This window comes from Panthera uncia, chromosome A2 (assembly GCF_023721935.1).
Source record: "Panthera uncia isolate 11264 chromosome A2, Puncia_PCG_1.0, whole genome shotgun sequence".
Classification (NCBI taxonomy): domain Eukaryota; kingdom Metazoa; phylum Chordata; class Mammalia; order Carnivora; family Felidae; genus Panthera; species Panthera uncia.
The window spans coordinates 126,263,739-126,282,022 of NC_064816.1; the positions used below are offsets into that span (position 1 = coordinate 126,263,739).

The 18,284-nt window shown below is 38.6% G+C and overlaps 1 long non-coding RNA gene across 1 annotated transcript; it reads left to right on the forward strand.

Annotated features, from left to right (window-relative positions):
* Window positions 1-31: 31 nt before the first annotated feature.
* LOC125930069 (uncharacterized) lies at window positions 32-15,995 on the forward strand. The gene is made up of 3 exons (XR_007460055.1): window positions 32-588; window positions 12,508-12,573; window positions 15,786-15,995. It is a non-coding gene; the product is annotated as an uncharacterized LOC125930069 (long non-coding RNA).
* The last annotated feature ends 2,289 nt before the right edge of the window (window positions 15,996-18,284 follow it).

Genomic DNA, 18,284 nt, shown 5'->3' on the forward strand with positions numbered 1-18,284 from the left:
GAACAACACAGCTTTGTCTTTTATTATTAATAGAATGGGGGCAGCAGTAAGGCTTATATCTGGCAATATTGGCATGGATGTGCTTCAAGTAAAGAGCTTTTGTTTGCTTGTTTTAGAATTCAGGTTGCGCCTGCAGAGCCTGCCCTTTGGGGTCTCCATGGCCTCCCAGAGGGGCGCTGTCCCCCACCCTGGCTTCTGCCCCTCCCCAGGTGAGCTGGTCCCTTTGTGATGCTGATGTAAGTGCCCAGGAGGGCTCTTATGACTCCCTCACACCCCCACTGCCACTTGCCTCGGGCAGATGTCCCTGTCAGATATGAGTCACCTGTTCCTGTCTAGCAGGCCCGAGGCAGTGGGCGAGGCAGTCCTTGCTCTGCCAGCATTGGGGCCCTGGTCAGCCAGCACACGCTCCTGACTAAGGTAACCCATGAATACCGGACCCCAGGGGCTGCAGAGTCGAGCTCCCAGTGAAGTGAGGGATGCAGGCTGGGCCAGCTAGGTGGTTCCAGTCCCCGAAAAGCCCTTCCTGCCCTGTAGATCATGGTTATAACCCTAGATGCTGTTTCCAATGTCATGTCTGCTTTAGAAATGGTACGTTAAAAACATGTAAAAATGTACTGTTCATGCTTTTTCACCTCTGTAAATGTATCGTTTTCTGTTTCCCTACTTGTTCTCCCACCCCCATCCCCACCCCTCCAAGTGTCTAGAGATGGTTGCACTAATTTTCCAAATGGCCTCCCAACCTCAGACTTGCTCTCAAATTCCTTCTTGATTGTCCGACCAGATGTGTGTGTGTGTGTGTGTGTGTGTGTGTGTGTGTGTGTGTGAGAGAGAGAGAGAGAGAGAGAGAGAGAGAGAGAGAGAGAGAAGAGAGAGGGAGAAGAGGGAGGGGGAGGGGATTCTATGGCTTATCTATTTCGTAGGGGGCAGGGAGCTGAATTTTATATGCCCAGATTCATGTGTTTACTGGTATGTATACTCAGAGAGGACTCCTGGGTATGTGCTGTACTTATGGTCTCTGGGAAATGAGTGCCAGAGAGTCCCATGAGCCTTGCTTTTGCTTTGGCAAGCCAGAGTGCACCAAGATCTCAGCCTCTCAGTCAGCAAGGCTGACAAATTAGAAAGGACGGGTCACTATTCTTGTGGCTGTTTTGTAAACTGCATACAGTTGTAAGTGGTACGCTGCTCACCAACCACCCCACCATCACCCATAAAACAAACAGTAACAACAGCAAGCAATGGCAAAAACAGGTGGGGCACCTGTGTAGCTCGGTGGGTAAAACCTCTGACTCTTTTCCGCTCAGGTTATGATCTCACAGTTCAGTTTATGAGTTCAAGCCCCATGTTGGTCTAGGCACTGACAGTGCAGAGCCTGCTTGGGATTCTCTCTCTCTCCCTCTGCCTCTCTCCCTCTCTCTCAAAATAAATAAATAAACGTTAAAAAAACCCCAGCCATGCAAAATGACAGTAATTCATATTTTTACTACTTAATGTGAGATAGGTAGTATTTACCACTTGTGTACCAATGAAGAAACTAAGGCAGCTGAGAGGTTGAAGAATCTTCCTGGGATCATGTGGGTTTTGAGGGGTGATGTCAGTATTCAAATCCAAGCAGAAGTCTGTACCCACTCCCCAAAGAAAGCAACTAGAAGCAAATGTGTAACTTGAACGTAGAAACTTGAAGCAACATATAGTGACTAGAACAAGTTCAAAACAGGCCAAGCCAATCACCTTGATTGAGTGAAGATTGGAGGGTCTCAGTTTCTACACAAAGAGTTATATTGACCTTTTAAGTAGAGTATTAGTGAGCTGGCGACAGTAACAGGATCCACAGGTAACAGAGGAAGAACCAGTTTTAAAACATGGTCCATGTAAAACATTCTTTTCAGTCTATACTATCCCAAAAGGACTCAATTAAAAGTATAAATACAAGAGACTGCAATCTCCTTTAAGAAAAATAATTTATGTACTACAACCAGAAAGATGTCCATTGGAATAAACCTTGATCTAGTCACATTAAGATTAGACAGCGAACCCTGAAGGCTTTGAAGTTAAGCACAGTATATTCAGGAGTGTGATGCATTAATCTTGGGGTAACCAGAAAATCGAGTACACATCAGCAAATTTATATGTGAATTTATACTGATTGATTGGCAAAGAAATATCTTAGGCTTTGCTTACACATTTTCTAAGCAGTATTAAAAATATTTAATAAGATGATTGTGAAGTTCCAAGCTAAATTTGGACACACCAGTCTTGAGTTTCCGTCCCACTGAGCAGCATCCTGGTAGTGGCTGCTGGAGGACAGATTCTTAGAGGTGCTCTGCCTGAACCAACCAGCTGAGCAGCCTTGGGACCTTAACATAGCCGGGAAAGCAGATACCGGAACCTGCACTTAAAAGAAACTGGGAAAAACAAATATCATGTTTTGATTTCAATTTAATTCAGCAGGTTTGTTGGGTATTTATGATGTTTGCGACATAGTCCCAGTTTAAATACATTTCTGCATTTGGGAGTCTCTTGGGTGCATTTATGTAGCAACACCATTTAGGCTTCATAATGTGAATTATTTCAAACAGTTGCCTGAGACAGTGGGATGACATTTTTATCAACCAAGTTGACCAAGATCGTAGTGTTGGTGAGGGGAGAGGAAAGTCAGTATATCTGAAAAGCTGTCAGTCTGAATCAAGAGGCTTCAAATGCTCTTTAACTTAATAATCGCACTTCTAGTTTTATACAGGGAGTAAATAGAAGTGTGGCCGGAGATTGGGTTAGAAGTGTATTTATTGCAGCTTTTTACACTTTAGTTGCTCTCTTGTCATGGCTGAGTTGTCTGAGTTCGTCATTCTTCCAATTCTCCTCTTTCCCAAGTCCCCTTCACCTTGCCCATAATTTCTATTACCTTCTCTTTGTAGAAGCCTACAAATTTCCTTCTCTTCTCACAGAGCAGCCACTGACTAACATGTTTACTTGGGTGTCTCAAAGACATTTCAAATTCAGTAGCCCAAATGGAATTCATGTTTTTCTACTTGGTGCTCTTCCAGTTTTCCTATGGGGAAATCATGTCATTACTAAAGAGACTTCAGTGACTTTTCATTGCTCTTAAAATAAGGCTCTCCTATGTAATTATAAGGATGAAAATAAAATTCTAAAAATTAATATGTCCAAACCAATAAACTCCCCCTTTCCTTCCAATTTTAGGAAGGACTGGACATTCTAAACCAAGTAGAAATATACCAGATATCCAACCCTGACATTCCTTAGGTTCAGCTGGTAATTTCTGACTATCTTGTCAAAGAGTCTTCTTAGGGGTAGTAATAAGATGGTCTTTGAAAATAGAATTGAATTTCTGGAATGAAAAGTACAAAGTATATATTATGATTTTCATTATTGAGTTTTGTTGATTATTATTATCCTAACTATCTTAAGAACTATTTCCTAAGAACTAAGAGCTGTTATGGGTACAAAATAGGGTTTTTTGGTTTGTAATTCAGAAAAACCAGTGAGACTGGATCACAAACAGATGTGTTATTTGTAGGCCTTCCTTAAATGACTTATGCAGCATCATTCTACTGGGTTCACCTTTACAAAGAATAAAACAAAACAGAATTCAAAGTCATAGACAGAAAGCCAAACCTATCCACCCGGCTCAAGGAGTGTACAATGGAATGAGAGTGATAAGCATACAAACTCTGTAACGTTGAGAGCACCGTTCTCCAGGGCAGGGTTTCTCATGTGAGGTTGCATGTTACACTGTTCTGGGGAGCTTATAAAAGTTTGAATACCCTGGCTGTACATTGGAATCTCTGGGGCTATGACCCAGGATGAGCACTTTTGAAAGCTCACAGACAATTTCCTCGAGGAGTCAGGTTGGAGAATTAAGTATGGATGTATCACCTTGTTAATGAATTTCATTCTTTTAAACCTTGAAAAAAGCCTTTTAAATATGAGTCTGAATTTAAAACAAATGCAAATTTTAATGTGGGGATTACAGAGGCAGATTTAGAGTTCTTTTAATACTGTTTCACTGTCTGACAAAGGGGAGAGTTAGGAACCAAGATGGTGTGACTTTTAGGCAAGAAAGCAAAGTGTAAAACGATTCTTAGTTCATTGTAATACTTCAAAACTCCATCTCTTAGGGGAAAAGAAAGAAACATCTGAGCACACAAACTTGTTTCATGGCTGTTTCTGGAAACGTGCTCACCGGCATCCTCGTAACCCAAGTGTGAAAAGAAATCACATCAAGTCCTGTTGTATTTCTTGTGTTGGCATTCCCAGTGTTGATTTTAGAAGCACTCACCTTTTTGAGGGCCTCCGGATGATTTTCATTCATTCACATGTTCAGGTCAGAATAACTCTTCTGATTAACTTATTTTCTTCCTCCTGAAGATACTAAAGAGATAGAACAAAAACTACACCAAGTGCTTGAATGTATATTTTAAGAACTGTTTCTGAGTATCTTCTATGATGAAACCCTCCATTTTGCCAACCAGAACTTGCTTAGGATCTTAGTGGTATTGCTCCTCAGAAAGCCACCCTCCTTGTTCAGAGCTCAATAGCAGAGATGGGGTTTTTCGACTTCTGAGATATGATTGATATTCAAAAGCTCATTGGAATAGACCATAACAAAGCAAAGATCAGTCCCAAGGCATTTTCCAGTTAAAGCTCTCCCAGTCCTCTGAACCATCTTAACTTCACCTAACCATCTTAACAAATCATCTTCTAAGTCATTAATTACTAAAAATTAACTGGAGATTTTGAATTCCTCTTTTCTACTAATTACTGTAAATTTTGTTGATCTCATTGTGTTTCTAGGGAAGAATAGCAAACCCATCTAAATTTATTAGGCAGTACATATTTAGAGGATATCTTTAAAGTGTACTGAAGTTGTGCTTTCAATCAGAGATTGAAAGAGATTCAATATGCTTTACAAATAATTGGTTTCCAAGTATTGTTCCAAGTGTGTTGGTGGCAATGATATCTTATAGAAATATTATAAAACAATAAAAATGGTAAGTCTCATGCTTAAATAGAAAAGATTATTTGCAAAAATTATTTTGGACACTATTACCAAAACCATCTTGGGCCTAACCACCACATGAAGAAACACTGCTTGTTGAATTGCCAGTCAGATTTAAATCTGGATTTCTGTTCCTAACAGTGATAAGGGATATTTTTCAGAGATCATGATTGCTTTTCATGATACCTAAAAAGGCTAAGCAGTCAGATTTCCATACATTTTTTTATGCCTTGTTTCTAAATTTATCATGAATTTTCCTAACCATTTTCTGAATCAGTTTGTATTTTTAGTTTAGACTACAAGTTCACTGTGGGCAATTAAAATGTACAAATACCTTCTTCACATATCAGCATTTTCTCAAGATTCATATGACCTCTAAACACATAATCCATGATTTAATGAATTACTATAAAATTTTCTATTTTTATCAAGTAATATTTGGATATAGTGTTTAAGTAAAATACTACTATAAGATTTTTAAAGAACAAAGAGTAGCCTTTAGATATATCTCATCCCTACCCTGATTCCTGTTTCTAGTCTTTCTATTTAATGATTTCTCCTGGAATTTACCTGTATATTTCTCAATAACATGCTTATATTGCTATTTTTTTATGTTTCTTTTATAGACATTACATATTGGCTTTCTACCCTGGGAGATGATGATTTAGCTCTCTTAAATCATCTCTTTCAGACACAGACAACCTCTGTCTCTCTGTCTCTGTCTCTCTCTCTCTCACATACTCAGTCTCCCAGCTGCATGTACTCTGCATGTAATGCCCCGTCTCAGTCCTCCCGATGTAATTATTTCACAGTTTTTGGTTAAGTCCCTATTTAGTATTTGCATCATTAGGACACAGTTATGATTCACAGATGTCCCATGCATAGTGTACGATTATTACATTTCCTTTCTTGTAGGGCTTGTTGTTTCTCCTGGCATTAATATACTTCAGTGTTTTTGTTTGCTTGGTTAGCTATTTTTTTTTTTTACTGAACTTAGTATATGGCAGACACTGTGCTAAACACTTTACAATGCAGCAGCATTTTATCTCTTGCACGTCTCCTGTGAGGTAGGTATTTTTATCATCCCCATCTTACAAATGAGGAAACTGAGTCATAGAGAGGTGGAATAACTTGTTCACCTTGAAATGTGAACACAGGCATCCTGACCCCCTTAACCACAGCAGAATTACAGAAAGGTGGCCAAAGCTTTCTAGTAGAGGCTTGAGATAAGAATAGTGTTATCAGTGAAAATGAGAGAACTGGGGACATGATTCAGACTGAATTTTTCTTGGCAAATGGAGAAGAAGAAAATATTAGAGTGATGTACATCAGGATATAAAGATATCTGTCCTCTAGACATTTACATATGTGATTGGGGTAGAAACCTGTGCTGTGCATAGAGATTGGAGAATCCTTAACAGGAAAAAGGTAGGTTAATAGATAAGAAAGTATAATTTTTTCCATGCAAGCGCACATGCAGAAAGAAGTGGTAAATACACAGTTAAAGATGGGAGAAAAGAAGAGAAACCAAAAATCAACAACAGTCATGGGGCGCCTGGGTGGCTCAGTCGGTTGAGCGGCCGACTTCAGCTCAGGTCACGATCTCGCGGTCCGGAAGTTCGAGCCCGTGTCGGGCTCTGGGCTGATGGCTCAGAGCCTGGAGCCTGCTTCCGATTCTGTGTCTCCCTCTCTCTCTGCCCCTCCCCCGTTCATGCTCTGTCTCTCTCTGTCTCAAAAATAAATAAAACGTTAAAAAAAATCAACAACAGTGATAAAGGTGGGAGGAGAATCAGAGGAAGGCTAAGACCCACTTGCCCAAAGGATGAACACAAAATAAAGATGGTTAAGTCTTTCAGAGAAATGGGAGAGAGTGATGAATGAGGAAAAACAGATTTGGGAAGTAGGTGGTAATTGACGACCTCCACAAACTATTATAAATATTAGGTATAAATATCAGTAAATATTCCTACACTTCATTTTGTATTATTTGTTTTTAAATTTTATTTTGTTTCATTTCTGCTATGTTTTTGTTTGTTTTGGGTAGACAGAAAGGGTGAATTGTTGCTTTCTGGGCCAAGCCCCCAAAATCTTGCCCAGAACTTCTGTACCAGCAAAGTCAGAGAACCACAGAATGTCAACAATGAGAAGGATCTCAGGAATTTATCCTGGCTCATTTCATCTTATCTGGGAGGGCTGGGGAGGAAATTGAGGCACAGAGTGTTTGAGTGACTCCCAGCAGGGAGGCTCCAAGTTGGGCCTGGAGGTTTGAGTTGAATATAGGTCTCTATTTTTTGTCTCACTGTGGGTTTGGAACAACAGATAGAGTCAACTAAAAGCATTACACTGTCTTCTGACTTCGATAGACTCCATAGACTTCCATAGATTCCATAGACTTCCATAGACTTGTTGCACAAGCGCCACATCATGGAGTGAGACCAAATGAAGAGGTTTGTTTGTTTTTAATCCTCCATGAATACAATGAGCTGTGCCTGGTTTGTTTGGTTTTAATCCTCCATGAGTACAATGAGCTGTGCCTGGTTTGTTTGGTTCAGTGCTTTGGGTGTTTCAATGCCTCTGTTAGATATAATAAGAGCATATTTAGAATCATTAGTGTCAGAAAGAAATACATCTTCCTTCTGGAAATAGAGATCTATTTAAAGACTTTAAAATTGTGACACATAACTTGCAGCATTGAACAATATTGAAAATAACAGTGGTTGAGATTTTAAGAATGAGTTTTTGTATAATTTGGGGTGGTTTAGCCCATTACCATAGAGACCCATTGCTGGAGGTAGCCTTGTGATTTTTCTACCTGTACTGCTCCTGTAGGAAGTGTGTGTCACTGTTTCAAGAAGGAACTGTAAGCTAGTTTGTAATACAAAAGAATGTGACTGCAATTTCCAGCTACTGAGCTCCTGGACTAGCGAGGCTGGGGCTGCACTGCGCAGGGGTCTGTGTAAGTGTCATCACAGAACTGCAAGCTTGCTTCAGCTTGTGTGTCTTTGGACTGGTCTGTTCTCAGTGGCATTGGAGAGACTGATGCAACTTAAACCTGATGTCATGGATGACATTAGAAAAGGGTCAGAAAGAATATCTGGGTTTTTAAATGTTTATTTATCTTAGAGAGAATTTGTGTGTGTGTGTGTGTGTATGTGTGTGTGTGTGTGTGTGTGTGTGTGAGAGAGAGAGAGAGAGAGAGAGAGAGAGTAGAGGAAGGGCAGAGAGAGGAGACAGAATCCCAAGCAGGCTCTGAGCTGTCATCGCATAGCCCGACATGGGACTTGATCTCACAAACTTCAAGATTATGACCTAAGCCGAAATCAAGAGTCAGTCGCTTAACCAAGGTAGACACCCAGGCGCCCCAAAAAATATGTTTTGTAGTTGAAACTAAGCCTAAAGTTTGCTACTTAAGCACGCACGCACACACACACACGCACACACACACGCACACACACACACTGAAACAATACCAAATCCAAAAAAACCTTAAGTACTTTGACACCATTTTTATCTTTCTGTTCTATGTGAGACATTTTCATCTGGCAGTCGCTTTCTAAAACCTGAATTTCCACAAGAAAGCCATACAGCAATTAAACGCTGCAAAATTGCCTCCATACCAAAGGTAAACCTGGGGGGCTATTGCTTAGAATTTTCAAAAACGTGCACATTGTGGCACTCTAATGTGCTGGTTTTTATCACAACACATTTATTTGAAGGTGACTGACAGCCAATATGTTTGCAGCAGCTGTACAGGACATCATGTAAAATACATGAAATACTCTAGGTCAGAAACAATGCACTGCTGGGTTCGCATCAGGCAGTACGATAAACCATTTTTCTGAATATTTTATGCTGCCTCATGTTTTTTTGTTAAGTAAATATTTTTCAGCTTGTAGAGGGCATATGCACTGTGTGTTGAGAATTTGGAAAATGAAGAAAGGTACAAATCCTACCAACCATAGCATCATCTGTGTTTCCTAAAGTGATGACATCACTCTCAAATATGTAAATGAGAGACTTTTGTTAAGAACAGAATTTTTCTTTTGTTTTACATCAGATATGTATCTAATATCATAAGCTTAAGGAGAAATTAGCCCTTTTCACTGTTCTCCACTGTCATTTTACTTACATTGATATTATTACTACTAACAATAAACTCTTTTGCTAAGCCCTTAGCATCTGTCAGGCAAAGTGCTAAACACTGCATATGAATTATCTCCCTTAGTCCTCACGAGAAACCTAGGAGACTAGCACTACGGGTTAGTGGAAGCACAGAGTGATAAATAAAATGCCTAAGGGCACACAGCTGGTAGTGAGGGAACTAGGATTCAAATTCACTCCTCTGAAATCCTTATACTACCTTAAGGTGAAAGGAGCAGAGGGAGGGAACTAACTGCTTTACTGAGTTTCTCCATTATGTAAGGCACTGTGCTGCTTCTTTCCCTGTGGATCCCATTCAGTCCTCACAGCCTCAGAAGGCAAATAATATTATTGTCATTTACAAATGTGGAAACTAAGGCTGAGGGGGATTAAACACTTTATTAGAAGTCACACAGCTGATCAGTGATGGAGCTAGGAAATGACTCAGCTTTCTGTTTCCAAAGCTGTTATTTCTAGCCAGCCACACAAGAAAACTATTTTCATGGTTCTTCTTCCCACATGAATTTTGAAGATAGAAACTGTTGACTTGTTTAATAAACTCATACACGATAACACACAAACTGGATTTGAAGACTCTCTAGCCCCACAGATTCATGCTGACTCAGACTTTGATGTCCAGCTTGGAGAATTCCACCAGATTCAACATCAGGCCCAAAGATTTTATTGAATGCACAGTCTAATGTCTTGGTATTTTAATGTTTAATCTCAATTTTATATGAATTGGGAAGATAGATTGGACACTCCAGCCTAGAATAGCATCTTTAAACTGTGTAGGAGGAATTCAAGCATATTGCTGAGGTTTTCGCAGTCAAAAATGTTCTCTCATTTATGAATTAAATAGCAAATGAAAGATAAACAAGTTTGTCATATTATGTAGATTATATTTTTGTCTATTAAATAATTTTTTAAGGAAACTATAAATAGTAGAGGAAAGTGATAGGAGAAACCTGGGTTAAGAGTGGTATCACAGTTTTTCCATTCAGCAGGTATCTATTGAATATACTTTTCTAGGTGCTGGAGATACAGCAGTGAGAAAAATAAAATCCCTGTGCTCAAGATTACTTTCTAGTGGCATAATACAGACAGTAAGCATGAGACAAATTGATGTTGGTGGTTACTAGTAATCATAAAATGAAATTTAAAAGGCAAAATAAGTTGTTTTCCACTCAGATTAAAGAAAAGGATTGAGAAGGTATAATAAAAATGGTGGGGTTTTTTGTTTTTTTGTTTTTTTGTTTTAATAGAGAGAGTACAAGTGGGGGAAGAGCAGAGAGAGAGGGAGAGAGAAAATCCTTAGTAGGCTCGGCTCTGTGAGTGCTGAGCCTGACTCAGGGCTTGATCTCACAAGTCATGAGATCATGACCTGAGCCAAGACCAAGAGTCAGATGCTTAACCCACTGAGCCACCCAGGCACCCTGAAAATGGTACTCCTATACTGTGCAAGTGGGATGATGAATAATGCCACCTTCTTAAGGAACAATGTGGCAGTAAAAATCAAGACCCATAAAAAGATGCATACTTTTATGCATTTTAACTAGCAAGCCAATTTATTGAATTTACCTTACAAAGCTAAACTAAAATAAGGGGGAAAATCTGGTTGAGGAAGATGTGCATTGCAGTATTCTCTATAATGACAAACATTGGAAGAAAAAAATACCTAGCAATAATATCATGCTAGGTAAATTAGGGTAGACCTACTTGTTAGAAGATTGTGTGACTAGTGGAAATGATAGGGAAAGGAAACACAGAAATTCCTTACATAGAATACAAAGTGAAAATATGAAATAGAGTGTAGGCTGTTATACCCTATACATTTATGTAGAGAAAAGCAAAAGAGGACATATAAAATAGTTTGTAACTTATTTAAGGATAATAAGATTACATATTTCCCCTCTATTTTTCAAATCTTCTGCAATGTTGTTATAATGCTTTAACAATAAAATTCTTAATTTATAGTGTATAAATGATATTCTTATTTCCAGAATAGCTCTAGTGTTGGCTGTAAATATGAAACTTTCTTCCACACACCAATATTTTCAAGAATAGCATATTCTCATGCAGTATGCATCATTTCCCTCTGAATTGGGCTGTATTTTCAACCTGTTTCCTTTATGAAATTAAGTTTCCACAAGAGACCTTATGGTCACTGTACATAAGCAGTAATTAACAAAAAGGCATTATTTTGAAATATCAAGTGCTTCCTATACTAAGATGTTTTTCTACATTTATAACTCATAAACAATCAGCTTGATTAAAGCACTGCAATCTTAAAAGTGCATTAAATTAAATTAAATTTAATTTAATTTAATTTAACTTTATTTTATTTATTTTTACCACTTAGTAAAACCATGTTATGTGTGCCAAAAGAGATGCACTTAAATCCAAGTTGTTCATCCCTTGGAGGATGAATGAAGATTTCACTTTATTTCTATCATTCACTTCCTAGATCTCCTAAAACCTGACTTGGAGAGAAATCTGCCTCTTGGGTTAACCAGAGAGTGGTGTAAATAACTTGAGCTCTAACCCTGATGCTATATCCAATTTCACACAAGATCCCACATTCCTGAGCCTTTCTCCTCAAGTCTGCATCTCTTCCTCTGTTCCTCATCTTGATTCATCTTTCAGGAATTTACCTAAAAGAAACACCTCAGAACTATTTCAGACACCCCTTTCCTTCATCCAGAGACTATCACCTTCTGTCAACTAAATCTCTAAAATGCTTCTTAAGTTGATTCCTTCTTTATTTCTACACCTGGACTGTTGTATTAGCTTTTGACAGTCTTCTACCAAACTTATCTTTCCCAAATGGTACTTAGAACTGTTTTTACTCTCAGGGGCACCTGAGTGGCTCAGTCGGTTAAGTGTCTGACTCTTGATCTGGGCTCAGGTCATGATCCCAGGGTCATGGGATTGAGCCCCACGTTGAGCTCTGTGCTGAGCATGGAGTCTGCTTAAGATTACCTCTCTCTCTCTCTCTCTCTCTCTCTCTCTCTCTCACACACACACACACACACACACACACTTAGGCTCTCTCTCTCTAAAACAAAAAATGAAAAATTTTTCTTTCATATAAAAAAATTTTGGTGGCTTTTTACTGCCCACAAAAGATCCAGATTTCTTTCAATTTGAAAAATTAAGAGCTAGTAACTGGTCACCCACCTTTAATTCTCCTAGCTTTATTAACTTAGACTTTATGCACTTCACATCTGATTCAGACACAGCAAACTATTTTAATTTCCTCAGTCTGGAAAGCCTTTGTTTGAAAATCTTCTCTGTAGCATGTTGTAAACATTTGGTTGTTAACTGCTTACATCTGTCTCCCTCACTAGAGTGTCAGTCACTCAGGACAGAGGCCATGTCTTGTTCATCACTGTGTACCAAGCACATAACAGAAGGTAAGGACTCAGGATACATTAGTTGAGTGAATGAATGATTTAGTAAATTCTCTACATAGGGTAGAGTGCAGATAAAGCTGACATGATGCTCCAAAGAGATGAGTTTTGGTTTTCATAGGTGGGAGACTTTAGGAGGAGAAAAACTGGGAGGGGCGCTATCTTCAGATCTGGCCCAGATTTGAGCTAGAAGCAAGTATTGAGCTCTGATAAGTATTCTAAAGTTAGTGAGGGGGAAGCCAAATTGGGAGCATGGTCAGGGCTGCACTTGAGGTCAGGAACTAGAAACCAAAGATATGAATTGAATCAAGAATAAAATTGAATATAATTAGAGGAAAACAGATTCTGTGTTATCTTTCCTAAAGCTTCCCATAGATAGCTCTCTTGTAGCAGATGGGCCAAAGTTATATTTTTTGCTAAGATCCCAAGTTAGAAAGAATCTGTGTAGGTAGAGTAGAACCCAATATTTTGACAGGCGGCTGAGTTGAGAGCAGATCTGATTTCCACTCCTGAGTACTAAGCAGCTTAACCAATGCATGTGTGCACCAACAGTTAGAAGTGGACAAAAGACATTCCAGTTAGGAGAAAGAGAATGGAAGAAACAGGCTCAGAGATGAGGAATTTCTAATACTTCCTTGTGGTGGAAAAATTGGATATGAGGAAGCAGTAGAGAAATGATCAGGGACTCTAGGAGGCTTTAGTTTGTTGTTCATGCATCTCAATGGAAGCCAAAGATAGAAAAAATGTTATCTTGGAAAGATCTGTGGGTGTAGCTTTTGTCTTATGGAATGAGCCCCCATTGAAATCCATGGGAGACACAAAAAATTTTTGAGAAAATTATTTCAGCAGAAACACTTCCATTTAGGTGGAAAGAGAGAGTACAAAATGAAAGGAGGCTGTTAGACTCCCAACATTCTCCTGTCAGCAAGTAGACTGATAAAGCTACTTGGCTGTAAACATTTGCTATCCTTTATGACAAAGGAAAGATGATTCAAAGGGCAGAACCAAGATCCCAGATGACTGGACCATGGAGAATTGTTGAAACTAAATAAAGGAACTCCCAACTTTTGTCTAGCTAGACTGATTTTTGAACTGCTATCGACTAGTAACTCTTTTTTTTACCTCCCATTTCCCCCTTTTTATGAATGGGAATGTCTAGAGCTGTTTTCCTACACCTGTCCCACCATGGCATGTTGGGTGTGTTGGGACAGATAACTTTAGTTTCACAGATGTACCTATGGAGAAGAATTGTTTCTCAGGAGCTGTACTTGATAGGTTGTACCCAGGAGCCTAATCTGTACCTGGACCTGATTTAGATGATGAGAGTTTGGACTTTGTGTTCGTACTTTAATGCATTGAGCCTCTTGGGAATCTTAGGAAGAGGAAAATGTATTTTGCGTGTGGAAGAGATATGAATCTCTGATGGCCAGAGGCTAGACTGTGGCAAATGGACTCTAAGGTGGTCCCCATGATCCCCATTTCCTGGTGTTATTACCTTTTCTTGCAGGACCTACGACTTGATTCTAACCATTAGAATAGGGTAAAACAATGGAATGTCACTATAATGACTGTGTTACATTTTACTAGATTCTGTCTTGCCAGTAGATTTTCTCTCTCTGTCTCTTCACTTGCTCTTTTTGAACAAGTAAGTCTCTGTGAATCATGTAGCTGCAAGGAAGTGAATGCTTCCAACAACCACATGAGCAGGGAAGTGGATCTTTCCCTAGTTGAACCTCAGCCCGGGCCAGGATCTTTGTATTGCAGTAATTAGTTATTCAGCAATAGATACCTAACATTTTAGCCTAGGAGGCAAAAATCCTGACAAGCTTCACTTTCTTCCCCAGGGAATACAAACAGTTAACGTATTAAGTTTTGAGGGGGAAACGATTGTATTTTATCTTACTAAGCTTTGTCAAAGTCTTCTCAAACATTTTATTAGTTTTCTATTCAAAGAAGTAAAGAGTTATTAAAGCCTATTTTCCACTCAGATTAATCATCTGCTTTCTTCTCTAGCCCTTCTCTATCTGCCCATCTTCACTTCCAGTGCAAACTATGTCCAAAGCCACCTCTTCTGGTCTGGTTTCAGGTAGTAGGCCCTTTACTGCCATCAATTGCTTTTAGATTACTCCAGTGGCCCATTTTCATTTTAACAGCTTTTTCTCACTTCATAAATGTGTGAGAATTTCAGCATGTCCTGTGGTGACTTTGACTGAATTATAACCATTTATGAACATGTTATGTAAATGAATATTAATCAGAATATTGTATGCATTTATTATCCATTTTGTCCTTGACAATAAAATGTACAGAGAGACTATGGAAAAATATTCTTGACATTCTCTATATTGATTTAGGGCAAGTGAGAGAAGCAAAGCTATTTCTTTGGACATTCTGAACCCAACAGTTGACAAATTTTAAAAGTAAAATAAATGACTTACAATGATTCCTATGATTCTTTTCCTTAGCATCTCTGCTTGCTATTTTTTAGATATTGTTATTACTTCTTCCTTTTTTATGTGTGTCTGTGACACCGTGTATCTCCCTGACTAGTTTTTAAGTCAGTGGAAATGGTGCACCTTGGGATACAAGAACGAGATTTAGGGAGATCTGAGTAAGTTAAAAATTATTATAATCAATAACATGATACTATACATTGACTTCATAAACTTTGCCTTTAAAAACTTCACTTGAAATGGATTGACAAAGTGTCATATTAACATTATTAATAATTTGTCACCAATGTTTGCATTTTTCTAAAAAGATAAGCAGAGCTAATGAATGTAAGGAATGTAAACACTTGGAGAAAGTCACTGTTAAGTCTGTAGCTTGAGAAGCCTGAAAGGTACTGTTCCACTTCTCTCATTTTGCAGATGAGGAACCTCAGATCCAGGGAACTGATTCATTAATCTGGGCTCCAGGGCTATCAGATTGTAAAGGACACCAACACTGAGAGGCATCATTTGCATGATCTAAGTTTAGACCATGTGAATGGTGCCCCTGAGTTTCCAGGGCACAACCTGCATGACTACAAATTAGTACAGCCCTCTTAGTTGATGTAACTCGTGGGACAAAAATGATGATCTGTGAGATCCCGGAGTGGGGCTCCTTCACCTATGCTCCACTAGCCTTCCTGGTGTCTTTTTCTGTTTGTTTTGACTCTGTTTTTAAAAAGCCTAATGATTAACCACTTTTCTCATGATGTTTATGTTTTTCAGGATGTGTGCTATGTTAGGGCTTTCCTGTGGAATTCATGCAAAGAAAGGAAAAGAGCCTTTTATTATTTGAACTATGGCCTTGGGTTAAATCCTTCTCACATTTGTACCTTAATATTCAAAGAAGCCATCATCAGGTCTCTTACAGATGAAAATAAGGAGTTTGATGAGAATGAAGATCATGGAAAGGCAAATATAGTTTTCAAAAAGCTTTTGAAATTATGAATTGTAAATTAATACATGTTCTTTCTGTTATCTAAAGGTTTTTTTTAAGTTTATTTATTTATTGTGTGTGTGTGTGTGTGTGTGTGTGTGTGTGTGTATGTGTGTGTGTGAGAGAGAGAGAGTGCCAGTGGATGAGCAGGAGAGGGGCAGAGAGAAAGAGAAAGAGGGAGGGAGGGAGAGAATCCTAAGCAGGCTCCATACTGTCAGCACAGGGCCCAATACGGGGCTTGAACTCATGAACTGTGAGATCATGACCTGAGCTGAAATCAAGAGTTGGGCACTTAACCAACTGAGCTACATAGGCACCCCCTGTTATCTAAAGTTTTAAACCTAATATGAAATGTGAGGTGAAAATTAGTAATTATAAATTTGGGGTGAGAAATTTAGAAATCATTCCCTCATGATAGCAATAGCCTAGACAAAAATGATAAAACAGAAAAAGACCTTGAGTACATGATTGATGTAAAGGTGTATCACATAAACTCTCAAAGTATAATACTCTAACATGCCTTTTCAATTTTAAGTATTTGGAAAATGTCTAAAGGAAACATTAATTTTTATACCTGTTACATCAGTGTCACATGAATGGCACCTGACCATTAATTAAGCATGAAATGAGTTGCATATAGTCTTGTTTTTGCCACAAACCCACTTTGCAGGATATGAAACTATCTTTTGGTGGAAAATGCAATTCCTGACCAATCAGATGTAATCCTGTGGGATTCTCCTGAGCTCTCTTGAAACGACTTAGAAAGCTTAGACTTCTAGATCTTTAGTTTCAGTCTAATCTATTGCCACACAGTTCTTGCACCTGTGTTATTAGGTAGGCAGTCCAACCTCATCTGATCTTTGCCACACAACTTTATGTAGGGTTACTCAATCTCAGCACCACTGGCATTTTGAACCAGTTAAGTTCAGATTTGGTGAGATATAATTGACATAACACTGTATAAGTTCAAGATACACATTGTAATTATTTGATATATGTATATATTGCAAAATTATTACCATGTGAAGGTTAGTTAACACATCTATCACCTCACAGAGTTGCAGTTTTGTGTGTGTGGTGAGAACTTTAAAAATCTTTCTCTTATCAAAAAAAAATCTTTTCCCTTATCAACTTTCAAACATACAGTACACTATTGTTAACTATAGCCACCATCCTATACCTCACATCCCCAGAGTTAATCCATCTTATAATTGGAAGTTGTACCTTTTGACCACCTTCAGCCATTTCCCCCACCCTGATCCCCCATGCCTGGCAACCACCAACTGTCCTCTGTCTCTGTGAGTTCAGTTGAGATCATACAAAATTTATCTTACCCTGACTTATTTCGATTAGTATAATGCTCTCAGGGTTCATTTATGTTGCAAATTGCAGAATTTCCTTCTTTTTCATGGCCAAGTAATATTCCTGTGTGTGTGTGTGTGTGTGTGTGTGTGTGTGTGTGTGTGTTTCTTTATCTATTTTTCTGTTGATAGACATTTAGGTTGATTCCATGTCTTAGCTATTGTAAATAATGCCGCCATGAACATGGGGGTGTAGGTATCTCTTCAAGATAGTGATTGGGTTTCATTTGGATGTATACCCAGAAGTGGGTTTGCTGGATCATATGGTAGTTCTATTTTTAGTTTTTTGAGGAAGCTCCATACTGTTTTCCATAATGTCTGTACTAATTTACATTCTTACTAACAGTATACAGGGTTCCTTTTCCTTCACATCCTCACCAGTCCTTTTTATCTCTTCTCTTTTTTGATTTTAGTCATTCTAACAGGTTTAAGGTGATGTCACATTGTCGCTCTGATTTGCATTTCTCCAATGGTTAATAGAGTTGAGCACCTTTTCATGTACTTATTGGCCATTAGAATATCTTTTTTTTTTTTTTAATTTTACAGTGAGTGAGCAAGGGAGGGGGCAAAAGAAAGAGACAGAGAGAAAATCCTAAGTAGCCTCCACGCTCAGCACGGAGCCCATCATGGGCTCCTACAACCTGAGCTGAATCAAGAGTTGGATGCTTAACCAACTGAGCCATCCAGGTGCCCATAGAATTTCCTTTTTGAGAAAATGTCTCTTCAGGTCCTTTACCCATGATGATGGTGATGGTGATTTTGCTATTGGCTTGTATGAGTTACTTTTGGATTTTAACCTTTTCTCAGATATGTGGTTTACAAATATTTTCTCCCATTTTTAGGTTGCCTTTTCATTTTGTTGATTGTTTCTTTTTCTGTGCAGAAGTTTTTTAGTTCGATGCAGTTCCCTTGTTTATATTTGCTTTG